This window comes from Dendrobates tinctorius, unplaced genomic scaffold (assembly GCF_039654945.1).
Source record: "Dendrobates tinctorius isolate UK_male_01 unplaced genomic scaffold, ASM3965494v1 ptg000008l, whole genome shotgun sequence".
NCBI lineage: Eukaryota > Metazoa > Chordata > Amphibia > Anura > Dendrobatidae > Dendrobates > Dendrobates tinctorius.
The window spans coordinates 30,557,431-30,582,528 of record NW_027361676.1 but is presented as its reverse complement, the minus strand read 5'-3'; the positions used below and the strand labels follow the sequence as shown (position 1 = coordinate 30,582,528).

The window sequence follows — 25,098 nt, the reverse complement described above, 5'->3', positions numbered from 1 at the left end:
TACTCCCTCTAGACCTACCGTGAAATCAGACAGGAGGCGTCGCAACTGCAGACGCGGAAAAACTGCAACCGCAGCGCTGTGTGAACGGAGCCACAGAGAAGACACCGCAATCTCGCTGGCGCGATGCAGGACGCTAGCTGCTGAGAACGTATAGCTGGAGCGCGCTGACGCTAGCGCTGCTACTGGTGGCTGCCCAATCACTCACACAGTCGTAATATCAGAGGGAAGGGGTTTCATAATAAGTCAGCCACCAGTCCAAGCATCCATCACCATACATACAGCAGCAGTATGAAAATACTAGCGCATGGCATAGCGGCCATGCGCACTTTTTATAGCGTACGGGACCTGCCAGAAATCTCCAGAGCCCTGAGCTAAGCCAATGGAATCAGGAGCAGGACCTGAGCACCTGACTCCTGAACTCCAATGGGAGCTCAATCCAGGAGCATGCTCAGAAGCTGGCTGAAAGGACTTAGCCTCTGGAGACAAATGTGAGGATCTGGATCTCTGCATAAATATGGCAGGACACAGATTCCTAACAATACAGACCACTGGCAGCCGGCACAGGCCCCCGAGAAGCCCGTACAGACTACTGGCAGCCGGCATAGGCCCCCAAGAGGCCCGTACAGACCACCGGCAGCCGGCACAGGCCCCTGACAGGCCTGTACAGACCCACGAGAGGCCCGTACAGACCCCCGACAGTCGGCACAGACCCCCCGCAGTGGGCACAGACCGTGTATCATGATGCGAACAGACCGTGCATCATGATGACATCATTTCAGCAGCCAATCACAGCCACAACAGTGGCTCATTGCATTATGGGGACTTCCGATTCCGGTATCCAATATTGAAAAAATATCGTTACTCAGTATCGGAATTCCGATACAGCGAATATCGGCCGATACCCGATATTTGCAGTATCGGAATGCTCAACACTACTGATTACAGATTTTACAAATCCTAATTCTGAATTCATGGCTTGTTTCTGTTTAAAATTCAATTTGTGATCAATTTATTTTTGGATGTGCCATTTTTTTAAGAACATGCTCCCTAATTCAAAATATTCAGCACAAGTGCTTACCTAACAAGTGGCAACCTAACAAAGTGTGCCATGTTTAAATTATTTTCTGGAGCCCACTTTATTGATACTATAGTGTAACATTAGACGCATTCATATGCCACTTGAATACAGTGGCCAGTTGCACATCCTTGCTATTGAGATGTGCTTCTACCTAGATTTTCTGGTTCTATCTTATTTTGTATTATTATTGTTATACATTTTTATAGCGCCATTTATTCCATGGGTGCTTTACTTGTGAAAAGGGTTAAGTATAGACAAGTACAATAAACATGAGCAAGACACATACAAGTACAGAACGAGAGAGGACCCTGCCCGCAAGGGCTTACAGGCATATAGGCATGTGTTCTTTTTCGATTTCATTTTTATGTCTTTTTTTGTTAGGGGAAAGAAAATTACATAATCCTGAATGTCAAACACAAGTGTATATGTGCTAAAGTGTGTATGCTGTTATATAATTTTTTCAGCCCTCTTCTTTTCTCCCAAGCTTGCTTGTTGGGAGTGATTTTTCCTATATTTTTTGGTCCCACCCTACTTTGTAAATGCATGAGGCTTTTTTTCTCTTTACTTTTGACAAACAATAATGCTTTTAATTTTTGGAATACCTGTTTTAATTGTCTACTTTACAGCCTTAGACCATACTGCTGTTACCTATAAAGCAACTTCTCAAACTAGCATTTTAGGTTCCTTTAAAATGAACCTGTCAGCAGGATTGTGCTGAGTAGCTTACAATGTCAGGTTGGCACCATTATACTGATGTAAGTGATACCTTGGTTGATGAAATCTGTTTTGTGGTTGTTGTTTAATCTATATTTTCAGTTTTCTGAGATTTTTGTGCTCCAGGGCGGACATGTGGGGGGGTCTTTGTGTTACTCTGCTTACATATTCATCTGTGTGGCTTATGGTCATCCAGATGAATATTACAGCCGAGCATTATAAAAAAAAGGTTTGGTTTCGGTACCAGAACAGTACACAAACCCAAACCCGGACCTAATTCAGATGAATGGGGAGCCAGAACATATGTTTGCCATGCTGTCATCTGCATGACAGCGTGACAATCACTGTCTCTGATCGAATGTAAGATTATTACCAGCAGTCAGAAAGCTGCTGTTCCCATGCTGTCAGATGACACTGTGATCCAGCAGCTGTGACCAGTGGTTAAAAGGTTACTTCCTTTCACAGAAGCACCTGATGATGAGAGAGTATGACTCCCATCAGCCTATGTCTGCTGCCGGTAATAACTGAGAGAGCAAGCATCACTGATGGGAATATTCGTCAACCAGCTCCTGCGCTATAAATACAGTTGTGGCCAAAAGTATTGACACCCCTGCAATTCTGTCAGATAATACTCAGCTTCTTCCTGAAAATTATTGCAAACACAAATTCTTTGGTATTATTATCTTCATTTAATTTGTCTTAAATGAAAAAACACAAAAATAATTGTCCTAAAGCTAAATTGGATATAATTCCACACCAAACATAAAAAAGAGGGTGGACAAAAGTATTGGCACTGTTCGAAAAATCATGTGATGCTTCTCTAATTTGTGTAATTAACAGTACCTGTAACTTACCTGTGGCACCTAACAGGTGTTGACAATAACTAAATCACACTTGCAACCAGTTGACATGAAATAAAGTTGACTCAACCTCTGTCCTGTGTCCTTGTGTGTACCACATTGAGCATGGAGAAAAGAAAGAAGACCAAAGAACTGTCTGAGGACTTGAGAAACCAAATTGTGAGGAAGCATGAGGAAGCATGAGCAATCTCAAGGCTACAAGTCCATCTCCAAAGACCTGAATGTTCCTGTGTCTACAGTGCGCAGTGTCATCAAGAAGTTTAAAGTCCATGGCACTGTGGCTAACCTCCCTAGATGTAGACGGAAAAGAAAAATTGACAAGAGATTTCAACGCAAGATTGTGTGGATGTTGGATAAAGAACCTCTACTAACATCCAAACAAGTTCAAGCTGCCCTGCAGTCCGAGGGTACAACAGTGTCAACCTGCACTATCCGTCGGCGTCTCAATGAAAACGGACTGTATGGTAGGAGACCCAGGAAGCCCCCACTTCTTACCCCGAGGCATAAAAAAGCCAGGCTGGAGTTTGCCAAAACTTACCTGAGAAAGCCTAAAACGTTTTGGAAGAATGTTCTCTGGTCAGATGAGACAAAAGTAGAGCTTTTTGGGCAAAGGCATCAACATAGAGTTTACAGGAGAAAAAAAGAGGCATTCAAAGAAAAGAACATGGTCCCTACAGTCAAACATGGCGGAGGTTCCCTGATGTTTTGGGGTTGCTTTGCTGCCTCTGGCACTGGACTGCTTGACCGTGTGCATGGCATTATGAAGTCTGAAGACTACCAACAAATTTTGCAGCATAATGTAGGGCCCAGTGTGAGAAAGCTGGGTCTCCCTCAGAGGTCATGGGTCTTCCAGCAGGACAATGACCCAAAACACACTTCAAAAAGCACTAGAAAATGGTTTGAGAGAAAGCAATGGAGACTTCTAAGGTGGCCAGCAATGAGTTCAGACCTGAATCCCATAGAACACCTGTGGAGAGATCTAAAAATGGCAGTTTGGAGAAGGCACCCTTCAAATATCAGGGACCTGGAGCAGTTTGCCAAAGAAGAATGGTCTAAAATTCCAGCAGAGCATTGTAAGAAACTCATTAATGGTTACCGGAAGCGGTTGGTCGCAGTTATTTTGGCTAAAGGTTGTGCAACCAAGTATTAGGCTGAGGGTGCCGATACTTTTGTCTGGCCCATTTTTGGAGTGTTGCATGAAATGATCAATGTTTTCCTTTTTGCTTCATTTTCTTTTGTTTTTTTTCATTTAAGACAAATTAAATGAAGATAATAATACCAAAGAATTTGTGTTTGCAATCATTTTCAGGAAGAAACTGAGTATTATCTGACAGAATTGCAGGGGTGTCAATACTTTTGGCCACAACTGTAAATACTTTTAAAAAATGGCGTGGAGTCTCTTTGTTTTTGATAACCAGCATGATAAAACTGACAGCTGTGAGCTGCAACCCTCAGCTGTCAGCAATATCATGGTTTTATCATCCTCTGTTGGTGGAGGAGGCTCTACAGTGTCTGATGGGTCTTGTCATAGTGGTAGGGAGTTGTACTTGTGAGAATCCTTTTCCACTTTGCCAGAGAACCAATCTAATGCATTGTGCAAGCTGTGCTGTTGGAAAACAAGCCAGGTACCTCCTGGCACACATCGATTAGGAACTACATCACTCTGGCAGCACATTAAATTGTATCACCTGCTCATGTAGAGAGAGAAAATTGAACAGCAAGCTGTCCTCTTTCTCTCCCACGATTATATTTCTGGTAATCAGTCTGCATCTGCAAGTAGTACCTTACTTTCATCAACCCTATCATCATACTCGCCTTCTGCTTTCCATACACTTCCTCTTCTAACTCCATTGCATCTTTTTGTGTGCCCAAGAAGTAAGCATTTAATCTTCCAATTACATGAAAATTGTACTCCCATATGTTCAAGTTCACTACAATTAACGCCAAACCACCTAAATTGTGTTGCCTTTTGTGAAAGAATTGCATGCACTCGGTCTTAATGGAAGATACCTAGCCACCATTATTGGTTGTACCTAAAAGCTGTCCCTGTCACATTTGGTTACAAAATTGAAAATTAATCATATTAATTACAACAATTATAATTTATGTTTGAAGATTTTGTGCAGCTAGCATATTAGAAAGAAAATCTGTTTTCCATAATTGATAAATCTTTTGCAAAGTGAACTGCTACCAATTTCTGATCAGAAAAACAGTTGACAGCCGCATACATAACCAGTGACCACTATTCGCTCCCTGCAGAGTCAATACATCCCCATGTGTTCTGCCCTTGCACTAGTCAGGTCAGAAAGGGAAACACTATTAAAAAGGCCTAAGTTGTTTAACATTTTCAAACTCAAATTTTTTTGAATTTCAGCAGTGTAATTTTATTTTATAAAATTAATAATTTTACAAATAATCAAGGCAACAGGAGCACCAATTACAAAATATAACATAACGGATACTGTTCAGCCAACTGAGATACACAGACTGAACAGCCAGGTCCAGTCATACCTGATCACTGATCCCATGGATTTTTGGATCAATAAACTGAACCAGTAGCAAGAACTAGCCCAGTTTTCTATGGGTGCAGTGTCATGTCCAGCCTACAGAGTAATGTCAGTAGAAAAATAAATAATTGCACTCCCATATTCAGTGCCTCAGTAGGATTCTATCCCGTTAAGTATGCAAAGTAAACTTGGCATTCGAATGTGAAAATGGTAGATATTTGCTTTTGCAGGCAATCCGAAATTGACATTTCAGTCCTAAAATGGGCCTTCATTAGTGACACAGATTGCACAGGCAAAAGGAAACCAGAAGCAACATTGCAAGTGACAGGCAGCAAGCCATAATTTCTTAATGTTCAAAACAATACTCCTGCTTTGTCTCCAGAAAAAAAACATTTTTAGATAATTTGATAAAAAGCCTTTGGAATTTCCATACCTTTTTTGATTATGAAACCAGTTGCAGACCTCTGAAAAGGAAACTTAATTTTTGTATGGCTTGATAAAGAGCCTTTGTAATTGTTTCGCTATTTTGTGATTATCAAGCCATATGCGGACTCAAAAAGGTTTTTTTTCAATTCTAGTTGAGAGTTTATTACTTCTTCACATTCATAAAAGTACACAGATTTTGTCTCCCTAATTAAAGATATAATTTTTGGACAGCTAAAGAAAAAGCTATCTCTTCTTAATTTAGCAAATCTCTTTATACTCCTTAAATAGAAATAATTGTTGTGCTCAGCCATATAAAAATACCACCAGTTCTTCCGTTTGCACCAAGCAAAAGTACAAAAGAAAAGCGGCACTCATCTGGACCCTTAGAAATGTTGATTAATGTGAAACGGACGTCGTCCTGTTTCTTCCTCTCCCTGCATTCTTCTGCTTCCCTGCATCCCCTCTCCCTGTCCTCAAATAAGGAATAAAGGTCTGTTATATTTTTATCGATTTGATGAGTGCCACTTTTTCTTTTATACTTTTGCCTGATACGTATGCTATTTAGCTGAGCACCTTAAACCAATCGATGTACCGCATAGCTCGCGTCGCTGAGCTTTTTTGATTTCTATGATATCTGTTATGATTGGGTCACCGAGGAGGAGAGCAAGTCCAAGCTAAGCCACAGAAAACTAGAGAGGATGGTAACTAAGTTGATTGCAGACCCCTGATCCTATCTACACAACTAGCAGTAGCCGTGGAGTGTGCCTACCATGATCCCAGATGCCCCGGCACAGTCGGAGAGCTAACTAAGCCTAAAGCATGAAAGGGGAAATCTAAACTGCCCCAGAGCAGACCCCAAAGGAATAGATAGCCCCCAAACATATATTGTCGGTGAGACAAGATGAAAACACAAACGCAGGTAGGAAAATAGACTGAGCAAACGATGGGGCCCACACTGACTAGACAGGACAGGAAAGGAAAGACTGTCTGCAATCATGCAAAAAACCCTGCAAAAAGGTCCAACACGTCTGATGCAAAAATACTGAGGTTGCACGACTTCGCCCACTATATCAGCACTCTGGTATATTCTGAAAGCAGAGCAAAAAAAGGCCAATCTAATAAGGGACAAAAACAAACTGGCACAAGCCGTAACATATGGATGGTGATTCAGCACAGCCCCAGCTGGAGCTGGCTGACCCACAAAAAACTGAAATAGACAAAACCAGATCAAATGTGAGCAGAATAGCAAAAGAACACTTAGCTGAGCATGCAGGAGCTGAGCTGGAAACTAAGACCTCAGGAGGCAGGAAAAAATCACCAGCAGGGATAGAGGGAGTCGGCTGTCTTAAATCCAGTCTGAAACCCCAGATCTCCAATTGTCGTCCTCATTATCAGGTGGCAAGCTTCTGTTAATCAGATCAGCTACATTACCTCCAGTAATCACCAGAGGGAGCCCAGAAAGAGAACTTGCAACCCCTCCATCAACCTGACCAGCTCCACCACCTTCAGCAGTAACCAGAGGTAGGCCAGAAAGCGAATTCACAACAGTACCCCCCTTGAGAAGGGGTCACTGAACCCTCATCCATGCCACCAGGCTGATCAGGATTTGCCCGGTGAAAAGCACAAACCAGTCTTTCAGCATGAATGTCAGAAGCAGAGACCCAAGAATTATCCTCCAGGCCATAACCCTTCCATTTGACCAAGTACTAGAGTCTCCATCTAGCCAAACGAGAATCCAATATTTTCTCTACCTCATATTCCACATTGCCTTTAACCAATACAGGGTCAGGAGGCGCCGCCATAGGAACTACTGGCTCCACAAACCTCTTCAACAGAGATTTATGAAACACGTAGCTGGAAGAGCCAATCGAAAAGAAACAGGATTAAGAATCTTCAAAATCTTATAAGGTCCAATGAATCTTGGCTTGAACTTTGGAGACACAACCTTCATTGGAATATTCCTCGACGACAACCAAACCATATCACCCACTTTAAACCCGGGACCAATAGTCCTTTGCCGGTTGGAAAACCGTTGGACTTTTTCCAGAGAGAGGGACAACTTATCCACCACTTGGTCCCAAATCTGCTGCATTCTCTCTACCACAGTGTCCATACTTGGGCAGGTCGAAGATTCCACCTGCCCTGAAGAAAATTGAGGATGAAACCCCAAGTTACAGAAAAAGGGCGACGTCAAAGTGGAAGAACTAGCTCTATTTTTTAGCGTGAATTTGGCCAAGGGCAAAAATGAGACCCAGTCATCCTGATCAGCAGATATAAAACATCTCAAATAGAACTCCAAAGTTTGGTTTGTTCTCTCAGTCTGCCCATTGGTCTCAGGATGAAATGCAGAGGAGAAAGATAACTGAATTCCCAGTTTGGAACAAAAAGCTCTCCAAAATCTGGAAACAAACTGGACTCCTCTGTCTGACACAATGTTCTCAGGAATCCCATGCAACCGAACCACCTGTTGTAAAAACAAGGGCACCAACTCAGAAGAAGATGGCAACTTTGGGAGAGGTACAAGATGGATCATCTTAGAAAATCTATCACAAATCACCCAGATTACAGTCATTCTCTGAGAGACAGGAAGATCAGAAATAAAATCCATTGAGATATGGGTCCATGGCCTCTTGGGCACCGGCAGGGGCATCAACAACCCACTAGAGCGAGAACAGGGTTTGGACCGAGAACAAGTCCCACAGGACTGCACAAAATTCCTGACATCACGAGATAAGGCAGGCCACCAAAAAGACCGACTCACCATATCTCTGATACCAAAAATACCTGGATGACCAGCCAACGCGGAGCAATGAATTTCAGACATTACTCTCTTCCTCCACTGGTCAGGGACATACAATTTTCCCATAGGGCAACGTTCAGGTTTGTTTTCCTGAAGTTCCTCCAGGGCACGTCTCAAATTGGGTGAGATGGCGGAAAGAACTACACCCTCATTTAGAATGGTAGCAGGCTCGGTCACGATAATAGAATCCGCAAAGAAACTCCTAGAAAGGGCATCCGCCTTAACATTCTTAGTGCCCGGAAGAAAAGAGACCACAAAATTAAAACACATGAAAAACAAGGTCCACCTAGTCTATCTAGGATTCAAGCGTTTGGCTGATTCAAGATAAATCAAATTCTTGTGGTCGGTGAGGACCACAACTTGATGTCTAGCTCCCTCCAACCAATATCTCCACTCTTCAAATGCCCATTTCATGGCCAACAATTCCCGATTCCCCACGTCATAGTTACGTTCAGATGGGGAGAATTTTCGAGAAAAGAAGGCACAGGGATTCATTTTAGAAGTCACTGGATCTTTTTGGGACAAAACGGCTCCTGCACCAATCTCAGAAGCAGCTACCTCCACCTGAAATGGGAGTGAGACATCAGGTTGCCGTAGAACTGGAGCAGAAGTGAATCTCCGCTTAAAGGATATCTGTCACCCCTTTTTTGCGATATCATATAATGATATCATTCAATTGTGTGTCACATAAGGATTCTCTTAGTACTTTTGCTTCCCCCTGACCCCGCACCTTTCATGCATAAATACCTTTTTCATATCGGTTCAGATGTATGTAAACTGCCCCTGTCCGGTCCGCTGGGCGGGGCTTATTCACCTGCTCCCTCCTCCCTGTGTTGCTCTACGCATTTCTTCTTGTGTACATACATCTGAACCGATATAAAAAAAGGTATTTATGCATGAAAGGTGCAGGGTCAGGGGGAAGCAAAAGTACTAAGAGAATCCTTATGTGACACATAATTGAATGATATCATTATATGATATCTCAAAAAAGAGGTGACAGATTCCCTTTAAGCTACTGAAGTGCCGAGACTGTCTCTGGAGACCAATTAACCACATCAGCGCCCTTTTTGGTCAGATCAGTCAGTGGTTTGACAATACCAGAAAAATTACTTATAAATTTACAGTAGAAAATAGCAAAACCCAAAAACTTATGGAGAGCCTTCAAAGAAGTTTCCTGAACCCAATCATAAATGGCCTGTACCTTGGCCAGGTCCATTTCAATAGCCGAGGGGGACAAAAAGAATCCCAAAAATGAAATCATCTGTACACCAAAGAGGCACTTCGATTCCTTAACATACAGGGAATTTTCCCTCAAAATCCGGAACACAGTCAGGACATGTTCCACATGAGAATCCCAATCACTGGAAAAGATCAAAATATCATCCAGATAAATGATCAAAAACTTATCCACAAAGTCCCGGAAAATATCGTTCATAAAAGATTGGAAGACAGAAGGGGCATTAGTGAGCCCAAAAGGCATCACCAGGTACTCAAAATGTCCCTCCGGAGAATTAAACGCCATCTTCCATTCATCCCCTTGCTTGATGCGAATAAGATTATACGCCCCCTGAGGTCAAGCTTGGTAAACCAACAGGCACTTTTAACTCTGGAAAATAAATCAGAAATCAGGGGTAACGGGTACTGATATTTAACAGTGATTTTGTTAAGGGAACGATAGTCAATACAAGGCCTTAATGAACCATCTTTTTTGGCCACAAAAAAAACAGCACCTAAAGGTGAAGATGATGGTCTAATATGACCCTTCTCCAACGACTCCTTGATATAAGATTGCATAGCATCATGTTCGAGTACCGATAAGTTGAAAAGCCGACCCATGGGAAATTTACACCCGGCATTAAATCAATTGCACAGTCATAACTCCTATGAGGAGGCAAAGATGCAGACTTATTCTCACTAAATGCATCAGAAAAATCAGCCAAATAATCAGGAATATCTTGAGACTGAGGAGAGTTGGAGAAAACAGGAGTATCACTAAGAACACACTAACAACCCCAACTCACCACAGACACAGATTTCCAATCCAAAACAGGATTATGATTTTGCAACCAGGGAAAACCAAGAACAATAGTATCATGCAAATTGTGCAACACTAAAAATGTACAATTTTCTTGGTGATCCGGGGCGACTCGCATTATCACCTGGGTCCAAAACTGGGGTTTATTCTCCGCCAAAGGAGTAGCATCAATACCCCTCAAAGGGATAGGAGTCTGCAGGGGTATCATGGGAAAACCACAACGTTTAGCAATGTCTAAATCCATCAGATTCAAAGCTGCTCCTGAATCTACAAAAGCCTTAGCGGAAAATGTAGACAAGAAGCAGATCAGAGTAATTGCCAAAAGGAACTTAGGCTGTACACTGCCCATGGCAAATGTTTGAGCAAAACGTTTTTCTCGCTTAGGGCAAACAGAAATAGTATGAGAGGCATCTCCACAGAAAAAAACACAGCTTATTACACCTTCTAAACTCCTGACGTTGCGCCATAGTCAAAACCCTATCACATTCCATGGGTTCAGACGTTCATTCAAAAGGTGGCAACGCCTCTCGTGTATTTTTACGTTTATGTAAACGCCGATCAATTTGAATGGCCAATGACATAGAATTGTCAAGACCAGAGGGAACAGGAAATCCCACCATAACATCTTTAACGGTTTCTGCCAAACCCTTCCGAAAGAGAGCTGCTAGGGCATCGTCATTCCATTTAGTAAGGACCGCCCACTTTCAGAATCTTTTACAATATAACTCTGCAGAATCCTGACCCTGGTTCAATGCCAATAAGGTTTTCTCAGCTTGATTAATTAGCATCAGGTTCATCATACAACAACCCCAAGTCTTGAAAAAATGCGTCGACATTAGTCAGAATAGGATCTCCAGGTGTCAGAGAAAAAGCCCAATCCTGGGGATCACCGCGCAGCAAGGTGATGACAATTTTAACCTGCTGCACAGAGCTCCCCGATGAGTTAGGCTTCAAGGCAAGAAATAGTTTACAATTATTCTTAAAATTCAAAAATTTAGACCAATCCCCAGAAAACACATCAGGATTAGGAATTTTTGGTTCAACAGCAGATGATTGAGCAAGATAGGCAGAAATTCCTCGCTGCTCAACACGATCAGAAAATTGCTTATTCTCCAATAAAGAAAAAAAAATCCTCCTATGGCCCCAGAGAAAAAGAGGAAAAAATATATAAAAAAATTCTGACTTTTTTTTTTTTTTTTTTTTACAATTCTTTCCTTCTTTTGAGTACCCTAGAGTCTGTGGTTTGGCTGGTGATTCTGTTATGATTGGGTCACCAAGGAGGAGAGCAAGCCCAAGCTAAGCAACAGAAAACCAGAGAGGTTGGTAACTAAGCAGATTGCAGACCCCTGATCCTATCCATACAACTAGCAGTAGCTGTGGAGCGGGCCTACGATGATCCTAGACGACTCAGCACAGCCAGAGAGCTAACTAAGCCTAAAGCATGAAAGGGGAAATCTAAACTGCCCCAGAGCAGACCCCAAAGGAATAGATAGCCCCCAAACATATATTGTCAGTGAGACAAGATAATAACACAAACACAGGTAAGAAAAAAGACTGAGCAAACGATGGGGCCCACACTGACTAGACAGGACAGGAAAGGTAAGTCACTGTCTGCAATCACGCAAAAAACCCTGCAAAAAGGTCCAACACGTCTGATGCAAAAATACTGAAGTCGCACGACTTCGCCCACTATATCAGCACTCTGGTATATTAAAGAGGCCAATCTAATAAGGGACAAAAACAAACTGGCAAAAGCAGTAACATATGGATGGTGATTCAGCACAGCCCCAGCCGGAGCTGGCTGACCCACACAAAACTGAAATAGACAAAACCCAATCAAATGTAAACAGAATAGCAAAAGAACAATTAGCTGAGCATGCAGGGTCTGAGCTGGAAACTAACGACCTCAGGAGGCAGGAAAAAATCACCAGCAGGGATAGAGGGAGTCAGCTGTCTTAAATCCAGTCTGAAACCCCAGATCTCCAATTGTCATCCTCATTATCAGGTGGCAAGCCTCTGTTAATCAGATCAGCTCCATTACCTCCAGTAACCACCAGAGGGAGCCCAGAAAGAGAACTCGCAACCCCTCCGTCAACCTGACCAGCTCCACCACCTTCAGCAGTAACCAGAGGTAGGCCAGAAAGCGAATTCACAACAGATATCATATGTTTTGTGGTACCAATATATCTTCTTCTCTTCACTTGAACCCTTATTACGTTTGCACCACCTGAATATATAAAAAAGCAGTGCCTGCATCTATCCTAATCTTTAGGCCATTTATACAATATAAGTAGCCTTAAAAGTCTGATACTGCAGTGTGCTGTTAAATGTGATGTCGGCAAACTTTGGTTACCATCCGTTTTCCCATAGCCTGATAACTTGAACTCATTTGTACAAAATAATATATTTGCATTACAGAGCTCAAAACATGTTCATTTGACTACAAGAGAAATCTATCATTTTTACACTTCTTTTGCTGGCATTTAGAGACAATTTATTTACTGCAAATCAAATTTTGGGGAAAATTTGTCTAAGTCTGAGAATTCAGATTTCAAAAGATTCTCTCATCTCTAGTGGACATGCATGAATGAGGCTTTCTTCAATCTAGTTTTTTGTGAACATTTTAACAACTCACATTAAGCAAAACAGAAGTGTATACATGGTCTCTTCCTTTCTAGAATGCAAAAAGGCAAGCAGGAGACTCCTCATTTTCACAAGCCCAATAAAATTTATCATATTCATATTGTGTATGCCTTCCAAAAAAAACCATAAAAGTGGTTGTTTATTGTATATGAAAATTATTTATTTCAATCACAAAATGATATCAATATCTTACAGGAGAAGGAAATGTTAGTAGCATATATCTATGTTATGCTGTCAGCACTGAATCAAGTTTGGCATCTGAACTTTATAATAGTTCACACTAGTTCAAAATGACAAATCTGTAAGGTTTCCAAGATAAATTTATTTTGCGCTGGTGTAAAACAACCAAACAAACAAAGTAATCCCTTCATTTCTGTGCATGACACATTGTTGGAGAAACGCTGGTCTAGACAGCATAATCAATGCATATGATTTAGCTGAAAAACTTTTAAGTCCAAAATTCCAATTGAAAATGTGATGTGTAACTAAATCAACTTGCAAACAGAAAGAGCTGTGCTTTTCTCATCTATGGCAAGACCCTCTTCAAAGTGGAATACTTTCATCAATTCTCAATGGGATAACATGTCAAACTACTGTGTCCACTCAGCGCAGATATAACAAATCACTTCCCAAGACAATGCAATAGTTACTTGTCTAGAAAGTGATTTAGATTCCCTTTCATAGACATCTGAAAATATAGTACATAAGTTACAGTCCCTGAAAGCATCTTAGCAAAAGAATGTGTTGATTTATTAACAGTGTGTATCTATGTACATTACTAGAATACTATATGCAATATTGCATCTATGTAAATAAATCTAGCTAAATAGATAGATAATTACCTATAATGCAACCTTAAAGTAATTACATTTTCATTTTAGGGTTCTTATAAGGGTTCTTTCACACTATGTTTTGGCACTGTTTTGTTTGTCCCGTCTGAACTTCCCTCTGAAAACCCCACGAAATTGGATTTGGGCATATGAACCGACAAGGCCACAGAATATACTGGGGAAAAGAGAGTGAATGTGTGCTTTGTCATGCATAATTTTTGAACACATAAGCATACTGGAGACAGACACTCAGACACAGTCTGCTACATTTGAGTGTCCCCCTCCAGTAGGCGTACACGCTCAAAAATGCCGTATAACAAAGCAGGTGTTCACTCTGTCGACACCATTATAGTCTATGGCCCTGTCGATGCATATGCCCAAATCCTGTTTTCCGGGGGTTGGGACGTGAGCCCTGACGGGACCAACTAATGGATGCCAAAATGCAGTGTGAAAGCACCCTTACTGGCATTGACCTTTCTGGAAATGTACATTTCCATGCCAAAATACAAATATAATACTAAGTCCTCGTTAATGTGATCACTATTTGGTCAGTATTTTACATCAGTATTTCTAAGCCAAAATTAGGACTCGAACAATCAAAGGAAAAGTATTATAGAAACATAATTTGTCTTCAAAATATCATTTCATGAGAATAAATAAAAAAATGAAAATGCAGGAATTTGGAGGTACTGTATATAGAAGACTATAACTTTCATATTGGTTCCTTAAAACAAATTGGTAATAAAATTATGGGTTGTTCTCTATTTGACATCCCCTTATTAACTACTTAAGTACCCCACTTAAAATAAAGATAACATATACTCACCTTCTGGACTGGTACCATTACTGTTATGTTGACATTATATCTCCCAGTCAATCGTGCAGTCAATCAGTGGTAAGGTGCAGGCTATCAGTATTTCGTTTTTCCAACAGAGTGAACACTAATTGCCAGTAGTAGTCATGCTGTACAAAACCGATATCAATATTTGAGGGAAGGGCATAAATAGCTATTCCAAATAATATAGCATGAAGCTTCAAAAATGCTGAACCAAGACAAAATATAATATAGAATCATGCCTAGCATCTAAATAAAAGTAATCAGTTCTTTTACCATTCAGGTGCACAATACAGGAGGATATTATTTCTATATCAGTGTTTCATTGTGACATGTCATATCTTGATGTTCACAATGCAGTATTGATCTGCCCAATGTAATACATTGTCAGTTTACTTCTGTGACATCTCTCAAAGAGACTTGCATACTATCGAGGTTCTGATTTCTTAAACAAATTCTAGTTTACCCTATGTAGTCTTAAATAAATCTGAATGTAGTATTATAAATAAATTTAGATGAATGTTTATCTTAGCTAAACTTTCTATTTGATTGCAGCAGAAAATTTAGCAAAATTGACATCTGGAAGTGCTACCATATTGGTTGTCACTTTTGAATCTTTTTCTCAGAAAGTAACAAAGAAACTGTCACTACACTATGCTATTTGTAAAGCATGTGGAGAAAAGAGACTTCTACCAGTTGAAGAGAAAGTCATTTTGATTGACAATTGTTCAATGCCGTTTTAAAAATGTGATACAAATCCTATTTTTAGAAGGGAGAAGGCCAGTCCCTCTAAAATATAGCAAAGTAAAAAATAAAGAGTAAAATGCGTCAAATATTAGAAATACAGGCTATGCAAATATAGTAATGACTACTGTAAAAAATTAGAGGTTATCCGGGACTTTAATGACCTATCATTAGGATAGGTCATCAATGTCTGATCAGCTGTATCCAGGATTGGTGGTGATCAGTACTGCTTAGTTACAGAGTTGCACAGCTCTGTTGATGGAATAGTCCCCAGTGTGTGCTACACATTCACCCCCTGTTGATTTGAATAGGTGGCCAAATGTCGAAACCCAACCGATCAGACATTGATTACCTATACTATAGGTCATCAATGTTAAAGTCCCAGATAATCCCTAAAAATATCTGCACTACTAAATTAAGCTGACTAATATGAGGTACAGGGTCTCAATTATCCTAAAAATTGAGATAGCTTTGCTCCCAGCAGTCATTTACAAAAATAAATTAAATTAACCATAAAAAAAATAAAATAAAATTTAAAGGGATGGTTCAAAGACCATGTATGAAGCACTGGATTTATATTTGAAAAACTTATCCCTCAATAAGAGTTTGCATATACAGTAGTTAAAATCACCATTAATATATATAAAAAAGTACATTGAGTAGAAGACACTATTAATGATAGAGCACTAAAATGCTCAAGTGCTCGTTACTCGAATCAAGTAGGATGGACGCTCGGACAGGCTTGAGTATAATGGAAGTCAATGGGAAACTTGAGCATTTTTCCAGAAGACCCTAAGAGGAGGTCAGGAAAATCTCTGAGTTGGATGGAAACAGTCCTCAAATGGAATGGGAACAGCATTTTGAAGACACCTTGGTGCATATTTGACTTCCAGGTCGAGTATTACTCCACTTTTATGGACTGACAATAAATCATAGAAAACCGAAGATAAAATTGATATTACAGGAAAAATTGTTTGGAAACATTGTTTCCTGTATAATGAGTTGAATATAAGTCAAAATTAAAAAGAGAAAAAAAATGCCTCCTCCTCCACCCTGTAACCCCTTAATAACCATGGGTATTTCAGTTTTTGCGGTTTCATTTTTTTGCTCCCCTTCTTCCCAGAGCCAAAACTTTTTTTATTTTTCAGTCAATGTGGCCATGTGAGGGCTTCTTTTCTGCAGGACAAGTTTTACTTTTGAGCAGCACCATTGGTTTTAACATATTGTGTATTTGAAAACGGGAAAAAAAATTCCAAGTGTGGTGAAATTTTAAAAAAGTTAACTAAATGCTAAAACTGACCTGTCATTATGATTCTCCAGGTTATTATGAGTTCACAGACACTAAGCATGTATAGGTTCCTTTTTTTATTTAAGTGGTGAAAAAAAATCCAAAGTTTGATAAAAAAGTAAAAATTGCTCCATATTCCGATACCCATAGAGTCTCCATTTATTGTGATCTGGGGTTGGGTGAGAGCTTATTTTTTGACTGTTGAGCTGATGTTTTTAATGATACCATTTTTGTAGAGATATGATCTTTTGATGCCCGTTATTGCATTTTAATGCAATTTTGCGGTGACCAAAATTAATTCTGGCGTTTTTACTTTTTTTCTCGTTATGCTTTTTAGCGATCGGGTAAATTTTTTTTATATTGATCACGTGATTCTGAACATGGTGATACCAAATATGTGTATATTTGATTTTTTTATTGTTTTATGTTGAATGGGGCAAAAGGGCTTGTTTTGAACTTTTAAATTTTTTTCATTTTTTAAATATTTCATAAAACTTTTTTTTACTTTTTTCATGGTTCAATAGTGTCCATGAGGGACTAGAAGCTGCACTACTTTGATTCCCTCTGCTACATCACCTCTGCTACACACAGGCTGGCTATGACACCCATCGGTGACCAGCGTTCAAGTGATGGAGTCACCTATAGGTGGGATAAAGGACACATTTCCAGTAAGCGTGAGTTAAATGCTGCTGTCAGAGTTTGACAGCGGCATTTAACTAGTTAACAGCCGCGAGTGGATCATTCCACCCACAGCTGTTGCGGGCACATGTCAGCTGTTTAGATCAGCTGTCATATGCCCGGAAAGGTGCGGGCTCTGGCGCTGAGGGGTAGTCCGATGTGGGCGTACTATTACAACCAATGTCAGAAAGGGGTTAATAGCTGGGCCATCTTACTGTATTTCCTGGTCGCCTATGACAGCAGAAGATGACATAGTAGAGGGGGAAATAAACCTACACCCACCAGTAGTCTCCAGTAAATGTAATTTTAACATTTTACTACCTTATCTGGGCATGTGGTGTGTAACGTGGTTAGACACATCTTTTGCAATTTATGAATGAGGGACTCAAAAACTCACAAAGCCTATGGAGAGAATGCAAGAACTGCTAAAAATTGAGGTCCACATAACACTGTTATGCACTAAGTGAAAGGCCTGCAAAAATTTGAAGGAGGGACTGCAATACACCCTGGAAAACACATAGAATAGGGCCTCAGGAAACATTTTTTTCCCATTTTAAAAGAGTGGAACTCCAAGACTAGTAAAGCATAAGTGCAAGGGTCGAACAAAATGTACTCCTGTGGAATATATATATATATATATATATATATATATGAAAATTGTAGAGGTAGGCCTCATACACATCCTGTAAAAATTTTGAGCAGTGGCCACATGATTACCCTGTAAAGATTTTGTGCAAGGGCTGCATGATGATCCTCTAAAAATTTGTAGTGACAGCTACAGGATGAACCTGTTGATCTAGTGGAGGAGGAGAGCAAGATAAAGAAACCATAAACTGTGTACTTTTTTGGGTGGGAAGGGTTGCATTATTATTATTATTATTATTATTATTATTATTTTTATTATTATTGTGCATTTTTATAGCACCATTTATTCCATGGCGCTTTACATGTCAAAAGGGGAAATATAGACAAGTATAATAAACATGTGTAAGACAAGGGACACTCAAGTACATAGAGAGGGGACCCTGCCCGCGAGGGCTCACAGTCTACAGGGATGGGTGAGGATACAGTGGGAGAGGGTAGGTTGCATAAGAATACATGAGGAAAAAAAGGAATAATTGAATTTGCTCTTGTAAAAAGCAAGCAGCAGGGCAAGCCAGCACCTCCAAGGTGTAGAGGGGGAGTTCATGCCATGTTTTAAGCTTGGATACCCAATAGTTGCACTACACAGAGGAATCACGGAGAACTCTGGTATGGACGGCTAGGTACATGTTCACCTTCTTCCAAAACGTTTCCCTCCTTGTCAGACTATCCCACGCATCAGGGGCTGGGCACTGGGAGGGTCTAATGAAACTGTCTCAGAACTTAGATAGTATTCCCCTGCCGCTGTTGGACATGGTGTTTGTCTCCCTCATTTCTCCTCCTTGGTTACCCATGGGTCTATGACCTCTGCTGCCAATGTTGTCAGATGGGAATTTTTGTTCTAATTGTTCGACTAGGGCTTTCTGGTATTACACCAATTTTTTAGCCATCTCAAGTGCAAAAAGGAGAGATGGAAAGTTCTCCATGTAGCATGTGTCGAGAAGAGTAAAGAACCAGTAATCAGTGTCTCATGTGAATGGCAGCGAGACAGTCAGCCATGTGTGCCAAATTATCAACACGCAAGACTTCCCTCTCTCCACCAGGAGAAAAACTCTCCTCCTCATGCTTGTCCTCTTCAGCCCATCCATGCTGAACAGATGTCATGAAACTGGTGTGGATAGTACCCTGTGTAGTTCCAAATCAATAAATGGAAATGTCTCCTCAGAGTGTGGGATCATTTGTCTCGTGGCACTCTCTATGGTGGGAGGAAGGAGGATCAGCATGAGGATTATATGGTCCAGATTCTTGACTATCTACACTGAACTGCATGGAAGACAGGGTGATGCTGGAAAATATACTTGAAGCATTATCTGCCATCCAACCGATCACCTGTTAGCACTTTTGTGGCTTCAAAAGTGGTGCTCTGCATGCCCATGAAAAATGATACAGACAGCTAGGTCTCATGGAAAAGCATGTTTATGTTCCCGCAGCAGGCACAGTTTCACTTGGACAACGACCTCAACCTGTATGTGCACTATCAGCAACAGGTCCAGTTCCCTGTGCCTTACTGCATGCTTTGTGCATTTTAAATTAGGTATATAATATATGCCTGAAAACTTTCTGGTATTAATAGGGAAAAGAAAATATGAAGCCCTGTAAAGTACTCTACTTTTAGTGATACAGCAGCAGTATACAAGTACTGCAATAGCACTAATTAACCCTGCCTACGTGCCTCTAATCCAAAATTGTCCCCGTTTCACCAGTTATCCCTTCACTGAATGCAGGTAACAGAGGTTTTACTACAAAAGATACAGTATGTAGCCTTGAAAAGGACTTCTCATGGTGCAGCAGCAGTGTACAAGCAATAGTAATATTAAACCCTGTCTATAGTCCTGCTTTTAAATAAGCTCTTTCTCTTATAATAACTCTCCCTGAATGCTTTCCAGAGGACAGTGTGTTGAGCATTGTGTCACAGGGACTTATATAAGACTCAGTAATGTGATGCAGCCGGCCAATCACAGTAATGCCAGTAACCAACATGACTACAGCATTAACTTGTATGATGGACAAACCATGCATGTTCATTGGCTGTCTAACGGGTGCGGAACATGCTTGGTTGGGACTCAATCATGGTGCTTTAGCAGGCGCGATTCTCGATCGAGTAGTGAGCATAATTTTATATATTTTTTATTACATGTTTTCAGTCTTTTCTCATAATCCTAGGAATTAAAAAATGATTATAACTACTTATAACTACTTTTTGTACTTCATAAATTATTCAATCAGTAATCCAAAGTATAAGTTTCATAATGCTGCCCATCTTAAGCTTTGATTAATACACGGTATATTACTGCATTTTCATAAATAATTTTCACACTAGAATATATTAATTAGTGTAATTTGTTCCTAATCCCTACTTGATATAAACAACTGCTGAAATAATTATATTTACTTGTGAACATTTTTGGAGGACTAAAGAATATGTATACAACCAGAAAATCTTAATTAACATGCATCCTATCTGCTTAGTAGAGTGAAGAGGTAAGGGAATCGTGATGGAAATTCCAAATGCCTCAAGAATATTAAAAGATAATAGAAAGATGAATGTTAAATGAGAGGTCACATACTGAGGATGTAAAGTAATAGACTAGGGGAAATTTCACATAAATCCTTCTTCATGTAAAAGATGCTGCATTGAATAGTCTCATAGGAAAGCCTAACACATTAAGAGAAATCAAAGATAATAGATGCATTTTTTTTTTTAAAGATGGGGATAACTGGAATACAAAAAGAGTTCATGAACACTCAGAATTTCTAACCACCAATTACTGTTCTTATTATGTTAAACCACAGATCTTATTATTTTTATTACTAAAGGCAAAAAGTTACATTGAAATTAACCATCTCATAGGGAGACATTATGTTAGCTACTGTACCAAATAGTTTGCAATGATAATGGTAGGTAATGACAATCCATTCCAAGGAGTTAGGCTGTTTTTTGTTTTTCTATAGTAATCTAAGTTCTCTTCTTTAAAATAACTAGAGAAATTGTGAATAACATGGTCCCTATAATGTGGTCTAAACAATGTAGCTATTCACACAATATCAGTGAAAGGGGCTCTGCCACCACAACATAATGAGATCATCCTTCTTGTTCAGTTAACAATAATTCTTGAAGTTATAACAATACATTTTTTAGGAGAGATATGGATAACCTAAAAATGCCAACTCTAATGTTGCTACAGTGAACAGCTTGCATGGCCTAAATGTACTAGAATAGTCTGCAACATCTCCGGACTCCTATCGAGCACATCTGGGACACCATTTGTCCGCAATTGCTAAAAGAGCTGCCAGCAGCAGATCTTGATGATGTGCATGCTCAAATGTATTCAGCGTGTCAAAACATTTTTCAGACAACCATTGATAACCTCTTTGATAGCATGCCAAGGCGTGTAAGTGAATGCATTTCTGAACATGTCACTCATACTTGATACTAAATTGCGATGTTTGGAAAATTTTGCTTCTATTTTGTCTCAAAATGGCACTGGATGCCTGGGTAGTAGCAGCTATCGGCAATCTGATAGATGCTACTGCTCATGTGCCGGCAGCGCCATCTTACTAGAGAGAAAAAAATTGCCTCCTTCAAGATGATGCCGCCTGTGCCCTAGCATCTATTGGATCGCAGACGGCTGCTACTTCACAGGCACAGCCGGCACCGTTTGAGGCAGTTTTTTTAATGAATATATTTATAGCATCAAGTAAAAGAATTATATGCTTATTTTACATGCCATCATGCTGCAGCGCAGGCGCCGCCGGCACCTGCCTGCTGAAGATGTATTTTTCAATATATCGAATATTAATTATGTAAAATAGGGAGCAGGTCACTGAGGGATCAGTGACCTGTCACAAGCCCATACAGATGAATAGCTAAGCAGAGCACAACATGAAGTTGCCACAATGGCCGCCCTGGAGAACAAGCATATCATTAACTCAAAACTGAAAATAAAGATTAATCAACAACCATAAGAGCCCTGTCACACATAGCGACGCACCAGCGATCCAGACAAAGATATGACCTTGTCAGGATCGCTGGTGTGTCGCTACATGATCGCTGGTGAGCTGCCAAACAGGCAGCTTCACCAGCGATCAGCACCAGCGACACTCGGTTAACAAGCGACGCACGTCGCTTAGTTACCCACTGTGTACCTTAGTTACCAGCGCGCTGGTGCAGGGAGCAGGTAACCAAGGTACACATCGGGTTTCTAAGCAGTGCGGCTGCACTTAGAAACCTGATGTGTACCTTGGTTACCAGCTCCCTGCACCAGTGCGCTGGTGACTAAGGTATACATCTGGTTTCTAATCGCTGCGCGCCTCTTAGAAACCCTCTGTTTACCTTAGTTACCAGCTCCTGCTTGCTGATTGCTGGTCTCCCGCATGTCACACGCAGCGATGCGTGCTGGCCAGCGGGAGACCAGCGATCAAAAAAAGTCCTGGCCATTCCAGGACGATCAACGATAACAGGCATGGGGGCCGGTCGCTGGTAAGTGTCACACACAGCGATCTCGCTGGTGAGATCGCAGTTGCGTCACAAAACTTGTGACTCAGCAGCGATCTCGCTAGCGAGATCGCTATGTGTGACCGGGGCTTTAGACGAATTTCAACCAAGGTATTTTAATCAGTATAATGACACCGACCTGACAGTGTCTGTAGGTTACTGTGTACAATCCTGCTGACAGATTCCCTTTAATAATTTGACAAATTGTCCTTTTTGTTGTTGCAATTTTAATGTTGAGAAGTGTCAGATAAAAAATATCCTTTACTATGTTAACATTATAAACAGCAACAATACTTTGCACAACAGCACTAAAAAATTTTATGATGTGAGTGCTGGCTATTGCTTGGACTGTTTTTTCTATTTAGAGCATTTTTGCTGTGCACCCATACAGGTGAGCTAATAGTTCCCATTTGTTCTTTCAAATGAAACATGGGTAATATAAAAAAAGCCTCTGCAAAAAAAAAGAAAAAATTTTCAAATAAAGTACATTCTATTAAGTAGTAATAAAAAATAACTAAAACCTGTAAAAATTGTGTGTCCACATAATGGTAATAGCCTGAACAATTTATTCAATATTTTGAGTATGACATTTGAACAGTTATAAAAAATATCAAAAATTATTTGTTTTTACCTTTGTCATGATAGAGATTCTGCAGCAATTTATAAGTACCCCAAAGGAGCAACATAAATTGATATATTTTTTCCTGCATAAAGCAAAGCTCCACATATCAACGTCATGTGTGGTCATTAAAAAGTTAATAGGTCCGATTAATGAAGGTATTTACGCATAAATCACCTTCAAAAGCTGCAAAATCTTTGCACAACTCAAAACTTAGTGTTTGCCACTTTTGTCATTTTCACATCAATCCTGGCTACTTTTGCCAAAATGGACAGAATATGGGTGACATAGAGCATAGAAAAGTCTATCAGTCTAATTCATAAAAAGCTGTGCCACTATGCTGTCTGAGTTTGATCAGAGTGTGATAATAATGTGATCTGATTCTCTCAAATTATGAGACATTGATAAAAAAAATGCCTTCTCCATTCTGTAAGTCTGTGAAAATTGGACTGCACTTCAATGTCATCGAGTGAACTCCAGTGTTTTCCATGGACAAGCGTGGCTTAGGCCTGTTTCACACTTCAGTTTTTTGTCATCAGTTAAAATCCGCCAAAATGGCGGAAAGCGGATCCGTTGTCAACTGAAGTGAATGGATGTCAGCGGTCCGGTTTTTTGACGGATCCATTGGCTGAAGAATTTTAAAGGATCCGCAGTCTGGGGACGAGAGAGAGAATGAGAGAGAATTTTTTTTTCCACCGCCAGAAAGGATTTCAGGGTAAAATCCCCAGCTGACTTCCTTTCTCCGGGCATGTGCACTGTAAAATGCGGATCCTACAGCAAAAAAAAGTTGCAGGGTCTGTCCAGGCATGCCGGCGGACGCAAACATTTTGGCGGATCCGCAAAAAAACGGATCCAACGGATGGCCATCCGTCAAGATCCACCGGTAATGCAACTCAATGGGGAAAAAAACGGATCCGCCAAAAAAATGGCGGATCCGTTTTTTTTCAAAAACTGGCGGATTTTGACTGATGGTCAAAAACGGAAGTGTGAAAGAGGCCTTAGTGCGATTCGATAATCCAATCAAACTTGGGCATACTGTGATTTTTTTCCTTGGACAGAGTCTGTTGAAAAAAAATCAGACATGAGTACAGTCCCATAGAATAACATTACTCCGAGTGTGATCTGACATTTTGTTAGATTGCACACAGACTAAAAATACTGTCGTCTGCACGAGCCAATGATCTGTGACTACGTGGCCCTTTTGGCTGTGAGACACTGTTCAACCTGTGCTACTACTGCATTGTAAGGTAATGTGTCTGTGACAAGCAAACTACTTGTCCTGACTGTTGATGTCTAAGTACTTTGGGTGTAGCAAGGTGACCTATGATCCCTTATCACATTACTACGTGACACAGAGTAGGCTTCATTTTAACCCCTTAAGCCCCTAGGGAGGTTTACACGTTAATAACTGGGCCATTTTTACAATTCTGACCACTGTCCCTTTATGAGGTAATAACTCTGAAACGCTTCCATGGATCCCAGTGATTCTGACATTGTTTTCTCATGACATATTGTACTTCATGTTAGTGGTAAAATTTCATTCAAATAATTTGCGTTTGTGAAAAAAATGGAAATTTGGCGAAAATTTTTAAAATTTTGCAATTTTCCAACTTGATAATTAACATTTCCCACATGTTTACTTTACATCAGCACAATTTTGGAACCAAAATTTTTTTTGTTAGTAAGTTATAAGGGTTAAAAATAGACCAGCGATTTCTCATTTTTGCAACACCATTTTATTTTTACGGACCACATCACATTTGAAGCCACTTTGAGGGGTCTATATGAAAGAAAATACCTAAAAGTGACACCATTCTAAAAACTGCACCCCTTAAGGTGCTCAAACCACATTCAAAAAGTTTATTAACCCTTTAGGTGCGTCACAGGAATTTTTTGAATATTTA

At 40.3% G+C, this 25,098-nt stretch overlaps 1 protein-coding gene across 1 annotated transcript in view; it reads left to right on the top strand.

Annotated features, from left to right (window-relative positions):
• FSTL5 (follistatin like 5) overlaps nt 1–25,098 on the top strand; it is a 1,180,017-nt gene that overhangs the window by 876,649 nt on the left and 278,270 nt on the right. The window lies entirely within an intron of this gene.